Below are 13,322 nucleotides of genomic sequence, written 5' to 3' on the forward strand. Positions count from 1 at the left end.
TATCCCCATTGTAAATTCCAAAATTTACTCAATTTTACCTTGGTGCTAATTTCGCAAGATAGCAGTTGGAGTAAGTAATATGTTTCTTCACTTATATTAGAATGTGGACTCTGTAGAGGTATAGCGTCTGATGCTGTACCACTCTAGAGTTTTGCCACAATTCTAAAAATTGTTTTTATTTATACCTAATAATGAATTATATGTTATCAGCTGTTATTTATCCAAGACTGCAAATTGTTTGTTGGTGTTTTCTATTGTTTGTATGCTCGACGCTGAGATCTGTTAAAAGCAGATGGTTCTTCTGGGCGCATTGCGAACTTTTCGGCTCACTGGATCTCATTATCTCCGAGCCGAATGCTGTTCCTCGCGACATGGTACCTGAAGCTCTGTCAAGAATTCTGTTGTCCATTGTCAACTTCTAGAAAGACAAAATATTAATGTCAATTTTGTAACACTTCCGAATTAGCAGTTATTTCTTTCTAAAATCTGCTGAGTAACTTAAAGTACCATTTCGTGACAATGACATGCATGGTGCTATGAGCGATAAGTTCATGTGAAGTGCAGAAAATAAGAAAAATGTGTTTGTGTAGTGACAGAAGATGCTGGTCCTTAAAATGACTGGTGCTATCCCTACTAAAAGATTAATTCGAAAGGTAAAGATCATCTTGAATTAGAACTGAAATGCAAATACGACAGAAAACTCCCACGGTAGCGGTTGATCTCTGGTCTTGACATGTTGCAACGGAATGAATTTTTGAAAGATTATTTTGACATCTTCTGAAAGAAAAGAAGCTATGAGTTGTGTGCCAAACACAGCTACACTACTTTAATATTTGCACAATGATCGTATTGACAACCATAGAGCTTAATTTCGTAAAGTGGCTACAAGTCCGCCATATTTGAACCACATTGAACTGCCACGTTTTCTAGGTTAAAAGGTATCACCTAGTATATTAAACCGATAGATCCTAGCGCACATTGACATTCAATATTCAATCGTTATTTAATCGAGGAACTGTTTCCAAAAGGCAAGCAGATAACATTTTCTACGAGGTGTGGTATGCTAGCTGACACCTTTTGCTCCAGAAAGAATGACAGTTCAATTTACCTCGCCGGCCGTGGTGGCCGAGCGATTCTAGGCGCTTCAGTCTGGAGCCGCGCGGCCGCTACTGTCGCAGGTTCGAATCCTGCCTCGGGCATGGATGTGCGTGATGTCCTTAGGTTAGTAAGGTTTAAGTAGTTCTAAGTTCTAGCGGACTGATGACCTCAGATGTTAAGTCCCATAATGCCATTTGAACCAATTTACCTCAAGATATGGCAGAGGTATAGTCACTCTGTGAAATTTTAACTCTTTGCTGAGAACAAACCTTTCAAAAATTGAATTTAACTGCGAATAAATAATCTGTATCCGGACATTAATACAAATTGCTGTGCGGTTGTCACATAGCATATCTGGTTCTCATAGCAACACGCGAAACAATAACGCAAATATTGCGTAACGCTTTAACTTGAACTGTTACTAGATAATGATAAAATCGATTGTGCGGCTATTCTCTCAAAAATTTTAGACGAACATGCCGCTCGATTCTTCGGGAAAAATCTGTATTACTGATCCAAATGTAGTCATGGGTTTTGATGAGGAATGCCGAATGCAAAAATTATTACGACGCACTATGCGAACGTAGCACTGCAGTTCTCATAACTGTGAGAGTAAGGCTTTCCGCTACGCACAGCGCCTTTCTTGTTACTCCTTACACTGGAGTTTGTTGACCATCACCGTGGTGCTCTCGTAGTCATTAGATAAACCTGTGATTACAGTAATGGCGCACCTCTCTTTCGCTTTCTCTCCTTCCCTCTCTCTCTCTCTCTCTCTCTCTCTCTCTCTCTCTCACGCACACACACACACACACACACACACACACACACACAGTCTCTCTCCCGTTAATCGAACTACTGATCTTGCTAATGGTTGCAGGCCGTCGGAAAATACTCACGAACTGGTCTCTCGGAGGCTTTGTGAGTGACATCTTTTGTGCGTGAATTACATTTCCTTGGGATTCTTCTCGTACTTTCGAGTGCGACTGAAAGAGCTACAGACCTAATTTAAAATTTATTTTTGTTACTAATGTATTGGTGTGATATTATAGATTCCTCGCACTTGACCAGTGTGTAAAATAAATCATAATTTCTATTTCCTTTGATGAACAACTTTTTGGTTCGTAATTAACTAGTAATTTGCAGAAAGTCAACTATCACTGCTTTTGCATAAAGATTAGTAATCTTAACTGTGTTAAGGTTAACAAATATGTATGAATCCACGGTATCCGTAGATGGGCTCATTCATCTTCGATTTAGAAAAGACAGCGTTAATGCGCAGCTACAAGTAAGAGCCTCGGCTCTGACTTGTGGACTGCGCATGGTGGTGCTTGACGTTAGCCGCCCTGTAATCTGCCGTGGATAAAATGCTGCGTTCTAGTCGGATGGAGAGGGAGATGTATGGTACCTAAAGTACGCTCATAATCACTTGGCTGGCAGCGCAGACTGCAACTTCGTCGCTGTAATGTTCCGGAAAAGCAGCGACACTATGTTGTTTCTAAGGCGGTGATTACGTTTATTTGCGAATTTTCCCACATATTTCAATTATAACACTGAGCAGGATAATATTCGATTAATCTGAAAACGTAGAACATAATGCGCTCGTAAACTAACTTACTGAATAAAGCAAATAGGTGGCAACTACCAGAAAAGTATTCAACTTTTATATAAGACACAATTTAAAAACTTATAAAAATATTTAATAAATATTTTAAATTGCACTGTACTGAGCACCTATTTAGACAGGAAATGAAACAGCAGCATCACATTTTCGGTGGTGCTAATCATCATTGTTTGATTACACTGCGGCGATGATATTTGTAATTGCTATGCGCGTGTAAGTGTGTTAATACGAGTAATGAGTAGCTCTACAGACACGAATGCGGGAGTGACGAATTCTGTTATATTTGTTGTCAGTTCTATTCGACTGATGTGATGGTTTGAATCGTAGTGCTTTCAACAACATTCATCGAATATACATTACTAGAAAAAGAAAATACACTACTGGCCATCAAAATTGCTACACCAGGAAGAAATGGAGATGATAAACGGGTATTCATTGGACAAATATATTATACTAGAACTGACATGTGATTACATTTCCACGCAATTTCGTTGCATAGATCCTGAAAAATCAGTACCCAGAACAACCACCTCTGGCCGTAATAACGGCTTTGATACGCCTGGGCATTGAGTTAAACAGAGCTTGGATGGCGTGTACAGGTACAGCTGCCCATGCAGCTTCAACACAATACCACAGTTCATCAAGAGTAGTGACTGGCGTATTGTGACGAGCCAGTTGCTCGGCCACCATTGAGCAGTCGTTTTCAATTGGTAAGAGATCTGGAGAATGTGCTGGCCAGGGCAGCAGTCGAACATTTTCTGTATCCAGAAAGGCCCGTACAGGACCTACAACATGCGGTAGTGCATTATCCTGCTGAAATGTAGGATTTCGCAGGGATCGAATGAAGGGTAGAGCCACGGGTCGTAACGCATCTGAAATGTAACGTCCACTGTTCAAAGTGCCGTCAGTGCGAACAAGAGGTGACCGAGACGTGTTACCAATGACACCCCATACCATCACGCTGGGTGATACGCCAGTATGACGATGACGAATACACGCTTCGAATGTGAGTTCACCGCGATGTCGCCAAACACCGATGCGACTATCATGATGCTGTAAACAGAGCCTGGATTCATCCGAAAAAATGACGTTTTGCCCTTCGTGCACCCAGGTTCGTCTTTGAGTACACCATCGCAGGCGCTCCTGTCTGTGATGCAGCGTTAAGGGTAACCGCAGCCATGGTGTCCAAGCTGATAGTCCATGCTGCTGCAAACGTCGTCGAACTGTTCGTGCAGATGGTTGTTGTCTTGCAAACGTCCAATCTGTTGACTCAGGGATCGAGACGTGGCTGTACGATCCGTTACAACCATGCGGATAATATACCTGTCATCTCAACTGCTAGTGATACGAGGCCGTTGGGATCCAGCACGGCGTTCCGTATTACCCTCCTGAACCCACCGATTACATATTCTGCTGACAGTTATTGGATCTCGGCCAACGCGAGCAGCAATGACTCGATAGGATAAACAGCAATCGCGATAGGCTACAAGCCGACCTTTATCAAAGTCGGAAACGCGATGGTACGCATTTCTCCTCCTTACACGAATCATCACAACAACGTTTCACTAGGCAACGCCGGTCAACTGCTGTTTGAGTATGAGAAATCGGTTGGAAAGTTTCCTCGTGTCAGCACGTTGTAGGTGTCGCCACCGGCGCCAGCCTTGTGTGAATGCTCTTAAAAGCTAATCATATGACAGCATCTTCTTGCTGTCGGTTAAATTTCGCGTCTGTAGCACGCCATTTTCGTGGTGTAGCAATTTTAATGGCCAGTAGTGTAAGTACACCATTTTAGAAATTTCCAATTTGTTCAAGATTTATTGTTGCAACAGTTCATATGGAGTACAAGAAATGATTACTTACACATCAATAACACAAGCGGTTCTTAGGGATCAGGTATCGACCCATGCTGAAATACTTATATTAATACATGGTATAGCCTCCACGAGCGGCGATACAGGCGCAGACTATGGCATCCGGTCGATCGTATGCATGGCGAATATAGTCCTGGAGTACATGCCATGCCTGCTCGACCTGTTCACGTAGTCCTGTTACAGTTCTTGATTGACGAGTCACACGAGTCACCTCTCGTCCTATCATATCCCGCACAACCTCCATTGGAGACAAGTCCGAAGATCGTGCTGGCTAAGGAAGTTGTAGCACGTCTTGCAGAGCACGTTGAGTTTCAAGGGCAGTGTGTGAGAAAGCATTATCCTGTTGGAACAATACCTTCCTGTTGGAAGAAAGTCAAAAGAACAGACACAACAATACTCTGCATATACCGAGTGCTGGTTAGCATCCCCTCCAGAAGCACCAATGGTGAACGAGAGCTGTAGCTTATCGCACCCCAGAACATAAGGCCTAAGGTGAGGCCAGTGTGTCTTGGACAAATGCTCCCTACGAGACGGCGCTCAACAGGTCTACGTCGTATGCGCAAACGATCGTCGTTGGCGTGCAGGCAGAATCTGCTTTCGTTGCTGAAGCGCGGGGTGCCATTCCATCTACCAAGTGAACCTCTGAAGACACTAGTCGATCTGTGCACGTAGAAGCTGTGAACTGAGTGGAAGACGGGCTAGTGATGCGCGCGCCTGTAGTTCCGCTTCTGCTAACCGGTTGGCAACAGTTCGTGTTGACACACCTAGGCTCAGAAGTCCTCTGTACTGTGTAACTGTACGATATGCCACTGCTACACTTACAATACGACGATCCTGGAGGGCGTCTGTGCTGCATGGACGTCCAGAGTCTTGTTTACGGATGTGAGAATGTTCACGTGACCACTGACGCAGCACGACCAACCTGTGTGGCAGTTTTCCCGTCACTCTGAAGGCCACAATTTGACCTGTTTCAAACCCGCTAAGTTAGCAGTAGGAATCACGAGTGCGACTCTGTGTCATAGTTGCTTCTTTGCTTCACACGCCTGCAGCACACTGAGCCTTCTGGCTTTGAGCATTCTCTATTAGAGAGTAGACACAGATGGCAATGTGGTAGCTATGACACTACGCTGTTTGTTAGCGGACGACGTGAAACCGCTATCAATACGCCTGCTATCCTCCAGCTGCCATACAACGTCATCGGACAAAAACTGATGTCGTCTTTCCAGGTGTACGGCGTACTAATTTCTTTCCGGTAGTGTACGTCACTGTTATTTAAATGGACTTTGTTTTCCATCCTTGCCAATGAAAATTTTCTTAATGTTGTCTCGTATTTTTGGTACTGCTCTGATGGGCGCATTACATTTACGTACAGAATATGGTTTCCATTAAGTAATTTTGTCTGAAACCTACTTGATTAACCCAATCCTCGACCAGATCGATAACTAGTCGTTATTAGACATTTTAGGATGTGTAAGCGGTACGGTTAACGAAAATGATTCAAATGACTCTCAGCACTATGGGACTTAACATCTGAGGTCATCAGTCCCCTAGAACTTAGAACTACTTAAACCTAACTAACCTAAGGACATCACACACATCCGTGCCCGAGGCAGGATTCGAACCTGCTACCGTAGCGGTCGCGCGGTTCCAGACTGAAGCGCCTAGAACCGCTCGGTCACAGCGGCCGGCATGACAGTGCACTCTGTCATACAGCAGCATCTGTGAGGCAATGGTTTGTGGATAATAACATTCTTGAAATTGATTGTATTCCCCGTAGTCCCGACATGAACCCAGTGGAACAGCTTTGGGACGAGTCTTAACTTCGACTTCGCTCCCGACCCCAGCGTCCAACATCACTCCCATGTCCGGTTCTGGCTGTTGAGCAAGAATGAGCTGCCATTTCTCCACAGACATTCAGACACCTCATGGAAAGTAGAGTTCAAGCCGTCATGAAAGCGAGTGGTGGACACCCTTCATATTAATGTTCATTGGAGACCTTAGATCAGTGTTTGTAATCGGAAACAGTAATATATCCACTACTCATGCTTATGTGTTGAGACTAATTATAGCTCCTACATACACACTTCTAGTTAACACTCCCCACACGCTATCCGTGATTGGCACGTAAAAAAATATACAATGGAATTACTCACTATCACATATATTTCAGCGATGAGCGCAAAGCAGAGAATTGGAATACAATAGGATCTTTCGATTTTACACCCTTCTAGAGTATATAAATGTGGGAAATACTCTCATGCTAAGAAGAAAAAAACAGGACACCTTGAACGATTAGAGATGGGACGTGTATATTTACAGAACATGTGCATTAGTATGTTCTGCAGAAATTATTAGCATTTCAGTCATCTCGGTTCAGCATGTTTCCTGTTGCCTAGTAGGCACAGTGTTCGCCATGGCCCCTGATGTTCCATGCGTGATTGCATCGACGCGGATAAGGTGCGAACGGCGTCCTGAGGTACAGCCATCCACGTTGCATTCACCTGGTTCCAAAGTTCAGCTGTGGTGGTTGTCATTGAGTCACAGTGCCTGACCTGTCGTTTCACCATATCCCACACATTTTCGATGGACGACAAGGGTGACGGTCTGGCAGGCCAGGATAAAAGGCTGAAATCGTGTGAAACCAAGAAAGCACATGTGGTCATGCATTGGCTTGCTGGAAAATTGCGTCCGGGGTTTGTGCAGGAAGGTTATGGCTACGGCGCGTAGTATGTCGTTTACACAGGTCACACGACCACAGTGCCCTGCACACTCACCAATGGCACCGCATACCATAAGGCTTTAAGTTGGCGCTGTACGTCTTGCCCGAATGTAGTCACTGTGGTGCCACTCCCCCTGTCTGCGGCGAACCAAAACGCGGTCATCATTTTCAAACAAATAGAACCTTAATTTGTCCGAAAACACTATGTGATGCTATTTCCGTCCCCAGTGACTTAGTTCCATACACCACTGTCGTCTAGTATGATTCTGCACATTCGTCAAAGGTAGGCGGAGAACTGGACGATGCGAACGTAACCTACGTCGTAATAAACGGTGACGAACTGTCACACTGTTCTACTGTTGCGCCAAGGCCAAAGAGACCGCAGATCTGTCCTGCAATGTCATTCGGATGAGGTGTCGATCTTCTCGGACGGAGGTATGGGTGGAACGACCTGACCCATCTCGTGAACCACTCCCCACACACCTGTTGCACTGCCGAAACACTTTGTCCCACACGGGCAGCAATTTGTCAGATGACTGCATCACATTCTCTCATGTCAATAATTCACCCTCTTTCAAACTCACTGATATGATGGTACGGTTCGGGCATACGACTGCGACGCATCTCGCACGTCTGCTCAAGTCACACTGATCCGTTACCTTCGGTTTATGATAACAAGAAGAACCGCAGGCACATTCAAATAGTAGGTAGTTTTGCATTGCGATATAGATGTTGACCTTGAATCCGTGGGCCCATGGCTCATATGCTAATCATTTCTGCAAAGCATACTAATGTGCATGTCCCGTGAATATGAACGTCCTATCTCCAGTCGTTCAAGGTGTCCTGTTTTTTCTGAACATGAGTGTAGCAGTCGCTTAGTGACCTGTTTGTATTGTCGTTTGGTAGCTTTTAAACAGAACTTTGCATTTACTGTTGCATTTGGCGCCAGCGTAACCTAATGGTTCAAATGGCTCAAATAGCTCTGAGCACCATGGGACTCAACTGCTGAGGTCATTAGTCCCCTAGAATTAGAACTAGTTAAACCTAACTAACCTAAGGACATCACAAACATCCATGTCCGAGGCAGTATTCGAACCTGCGACCGTAGCGGTCTTGCGGTTCCAGACTGCAGCGCCTTTAACCGCACGGCCACTTCGGCCGGCCGTAACCTAATGCGTCAAACTGATTCCTACAGGCTGTCTCCCATACCTCTACTTACCGTAACGCCGAACTGATAAAAACGTTCAACTTGTAGCGGAAGCACTGCGGTAACAGATCCGGCCATACCTCCCTGATTTAGATTTCTGTGGTTTACCCAGTCGTTTCACGGCTCCAGCGATCTAGTTCCTTGCGCAGTATTACAACTGTTTGCATTACGGAGCCTAGTCGTACACCTTGCTTATAAATGCAACCAAACAGCGGTTTGGCAGTGCTCACATGCGGGCCAACATGTACATCTACGACGCTAACTAACCGAAGGAGCAAATAAGTCCTGTTCCCGTATCTGGTGCACGCTAAACTGTTAAGCTTAGGCAACTGCTAACGCGAGATTTGTGTGATAGTTGAATAACAGTAGCTGTAGGTTATCTTCATTGGAAAAGAGAATTTTAACTTCATTTAGAAGTTCACAAATGGACGTGGACAGCCTGTCCTCGTAGGTATACAACAAAAATCACTTCATGCACTGTTACTTATGGAATGGATCTGCAAACAATTGCGCATAAGTGGTATGTGAATAAAATTGCGAGTTGTGTCCACTGATGATCATAATATGTGTAACCATTGATGACTTAGCCGGCGTGTGACCGAGCGGTTCCAGGTGCTTCAGTCTGGAATCGCGCGACCAATACGGTCGCAGGTTCGAATCCTGCCTCGGTCATGGATGTGTGTGATGTCCTTAGGTTAGTTAGATTTAAGTAGTTCTAAGTTCTAGGGGACTGATGACCTCAGATGTTGAGTCCCATAATGCTTAGAGCCATTTCATTGATGACTTATGATTTTTGTAACGTATTGTTAAGATGACGTGTCCACAACCATTTGTGAACTAGAAACGAACACTTGCTCGAAACTGGTTAGTACAGCTTAGTTAAGTACTCATTTAAACTAACTGCCTTGTGGGGACGATTTTGTTCTTTAATTGCATCAGTGTCTTTCATGTATTTTTATTTTAGTGCTAAAACTGTCTGTCACTTCCGACTTCGTTTTTCTCAGAAACTGATTCAGTTGTTCTTGTGGTCAGTCAAAATCTTCATGTGCCGGGTGGCGACTGGAATCTGGAACTTACTCTTTGGCAGATAATGCTCCCACCGCTGAGCTTTCTCTTTTCTTCCAAATAGCTGAGATTTCTCGTTTTCATCTTATGCCTGACCTATTACTCTGGTTCTGTGGCCTATACGCGAGGCTGTCACATGCATTTTCAGTGAAAATAAGCAGAAAAAAGGGAGGAACGTTTAGTGGAGAGAAAATGGAAAACTTAAGTCCTCTTGATAACTGCAAACTACATTCCTTTGAAATCTAAAATCTTCCATTCTTCTTTTGTTAATTCAACTTCATAACTAAACTTTTGACACGAAAAATCCTTCTGAAACTAAAATGTGCTATTGTACTGAGGCCCTCTAAAATGTAACCAGTCTTAACGCCTAAATCCCTTCTTATAAACTAATCTTCTTGTACTTAAGTCGGCATTGTGCATTTTGTATTCAATCCCGATGCAATTTCTGTGTTTCATGGTCAATGTGAAGGTCCAAGGGATGCACTGGTGCATCGGAATCTAATACTGGTCTCCCAGGAGCCGCTCAAAGCATGAAAAACGAAATCTTCTTGTACGCTAAGATTGGTGTATTTAACAGTAGTTGATGAACAGATGTAACGAACGCAGGTCGCAGGAATATATTGGCTGCTAACACACGACACTGGGTGTTAGTGGTTTTTCACTGCGCTCGATGTCAGCTATATTATGTATCTTCGATATATACTCGGATACTGTAACACGACAACTGGTGTATAAGACAAGAAAAACGATGACGTGTCACAGGCAGGTGTGACATATGTTAACACTTCAACATGCATTTGAGAATGGCTATAAAACCGCAGTCACGATTGTGTAAAATAAATGAATAATTAACAGTGAAATGACGGAAATTTCTATCATAAAATTCTGTGCGACTGTGGCCCTCCACGAACGAAAGATCATGAACAGGACTGGTTGTTTCCGAGAATGAACGAGCACGACTTTATTTTTCAACAAGACAGGGCACCCCTCACTAGAGTTGCCAAGTGTGTGAATACATGAATGAAACTCTACGGAGCCGTTGTTTTGGTCGTCAAATAGCCGGTGACTTGGTACTTCTCAGTTGACTTCCGAGGTCACCGAATTTGACGCCCTGCGACTTCTTCCTGTGACGTTTCATTACGGACAACATTTATGCACGAACACTAGTAGAGTACTTAGAAAAGATGAAGAACCGGGTCCGACCTGACGTAACATTAGTGACGATGGACATGGTTACCCGAGTAAGGAAGGAATTCGAGTATTGATGCGATATTGTTCGTGTCGCTGGTGGAGGTTATATTGAACATCTGTAACCTAAACTTGACAGATTCATAAATGTGTGTTCCAAGTTTCACAGTTGTTCGTCTTTCTGTTAAATAAATATATGCGTTCGAAATAAGTATATTTATTTTGAAACACCGTGCATATCGCGCAAGCTGGCGGGGTGTCTAGGCGCGCGGATTGCGCAAATTGCAGACATACCACGTCGCCGCAGCAGCGCTTTGTTACGTGGCCATCTTCTGCCATCGGAAGCACTGCTGTATTCTGTCAGAGTCCGATGTTGTCGGCGAGACTGCAATCTTGAACCGTAGTAGCCCCACGACACGGAAGATATTCGGGTTCTTCTTGTACCCCTGTACGGCAAACACTTACTCTATCTGGCACTACAGGTAATTCAGGCCCCGAAACTTCAAATGATAACAGAGCTGACACGTCTACTTTACTCTAAAAAATGGCTCTGAGCTATGGGACTTACCTACTCAGGTCATCAGTCCCCTATAACTTAGAACTACTTAACCCTAACCAACCTAAGGACATCACACACATCCATCCCCGAGGCTGGTTTCGAACCTGCGACCGTAGTTGTCGCGCGGTTCCAAACTGTAGTGCCTAGAACCGCTCGGCCACTCCGGCCGGCTACTTTACTCTCCTGAACTTCTAGGAGAGTAGTATTCGAAGCATCAACTAAATTTATACTGCTAACTTGCTTCTGTCCCATTTCTGTCTCCTCTCTGTTCCCTCTTCTCACCCTTCCTTCCTTGATTCCTCGAATCTCCTCCACATACTATAGATTACCTCTATCACGCGAAGCTGTGTTCTGATGCATCCTCTCCATTTCCTCAACAAAAAGCGCCCTATTCACTCCCATTCACTATAACTCAACTGCCAAGGCTTGCTAGTTCCCTGTGATACTGGCAACGACATGATTAGCCCTTTACCAATTATACAACGAACTAATGAAAAGGACACCTACAAGTACCACTAACATAATAGTTAGCAATTCTGAGGAGGTGATGATAATTGTTACTTTATGAGCTGAAAACTAAACTCAGCTCCAGCTCCTCAATCGCTACACATGGGCCGGCCACTGTGGCCGAGCGGTTCTAAGCGCTTCAGTCCGGAACCGCCCTGCTGGTACGGCCGTAGGTTCGAATCCCGCCTCGGGCATGGATGTGTATGATGTCCTTAGGTTAAGTTACGTTTAAGTAGTTCTAAGTCTAGGGGACTGATGACCTCCTATGTTAAGTCCCATAGTGCTTAGAGCCATCTGAACCATTTGAAGCTACATATAGTTACAGCCTAATACACTAACAAGTGATGAATTACACCCCTCGTTCATGATATTGCGCATACTAACCGGCGAAACCTGACACTTATATTTACACATCCATAGAACCATGTCTGTTGCAGCAAACCAATATCACCCTCTGCAGCCTATAACTATTGCCGTAGTTCCATTAATTGAAATTGAGAGATTATTCTGTTAACAATTTCAGTGATCAATTTATAAGTTTGTATGTTCACAGTTTTGTTGTTCTGTCCCTGTGTCGACCTCCCGTGTGAAACTGTTGTCCTTTTCTAGGTCGTCTTACATCTCATTCCATACATGTTGTTGTCCTACCAAAACACTGCCCTCATTCTTGCTTAAAGCCTCCTCCACCCGACTGACTTTTTCTTCTGCGACTTGTTCTTTTCCTAACGTATTTCATGACTGTTTCCAGCTGTTCCGACTTCATCTCTGTCTTCAACACAGGTTGCCTCTATTCCGTGGTACTACTAATTTCCCACTTTAGTTAGTGACGTGAGAAAACAATACGACCACATGTGAAAGAGCATGCTGGTCCAGCTGTGGCGCGATACAGCAACGATTCTGCTTGACGTGGATACGACAGATCACTAGATGGCTACCGAGGGTATGTGGCACCAGATGTCTGTTCAAAGGTCACACTATTCTCGTAAGTTACGGGTCGGTAGTCTGTGAAGGTGTTGCACAAGTTTTCCTTTTTCCTTCATAGCAGGCGAATCTGAAATTCAGAATCACGCTCCTCAAATCACTATAGAACGATTCTAGCCTTGTGAAACGGAATGTTGTCCTGATGCAAGGAAGACACTAGCCATCAAAGAGATGCAGGTCAAAATGTTCACGTAATTTGCAGTTGTAATGGTGCCTTCGATTACTAATAGACGTCTCATGAAAGCCCAGGTGAATGTCCCCCTCAGAAAACCACTGCTCCCACCGGTCTGGGTCCACGGCGCGCTGCACGTTTCGAGGAGCTGTTTGCTTGGATGAGGTCGTATCCGCACGCGATGATATCTGGTGTCACAAGAAATGTGATTTAGCCAACCAGGCGACACGTTTCCATTGGTTCACGATCCACTGTAGATGATACTGTGGCCACAGTAATCGTAACTGAGTATCCCATTAGCGCAATGTGACAGCACGTAGTTGTCGCCTTCTGT

Source organism: Schistocerca piceifrons, chromosome 3 (genome assembly GCF_021461385.2).
Source record: "Schistocerca piceifrons isolate TAMUIC-IGC-003096 chromosome 3, iqSchPice1.1, whole genome shotgun sequence".
Lineage (NCBI taxonomy): Eukaryota > Metazoa > Arthropoda > Insecta > Orthoptera > Acrididae > Schistocerca > Schistocerca piceifrons.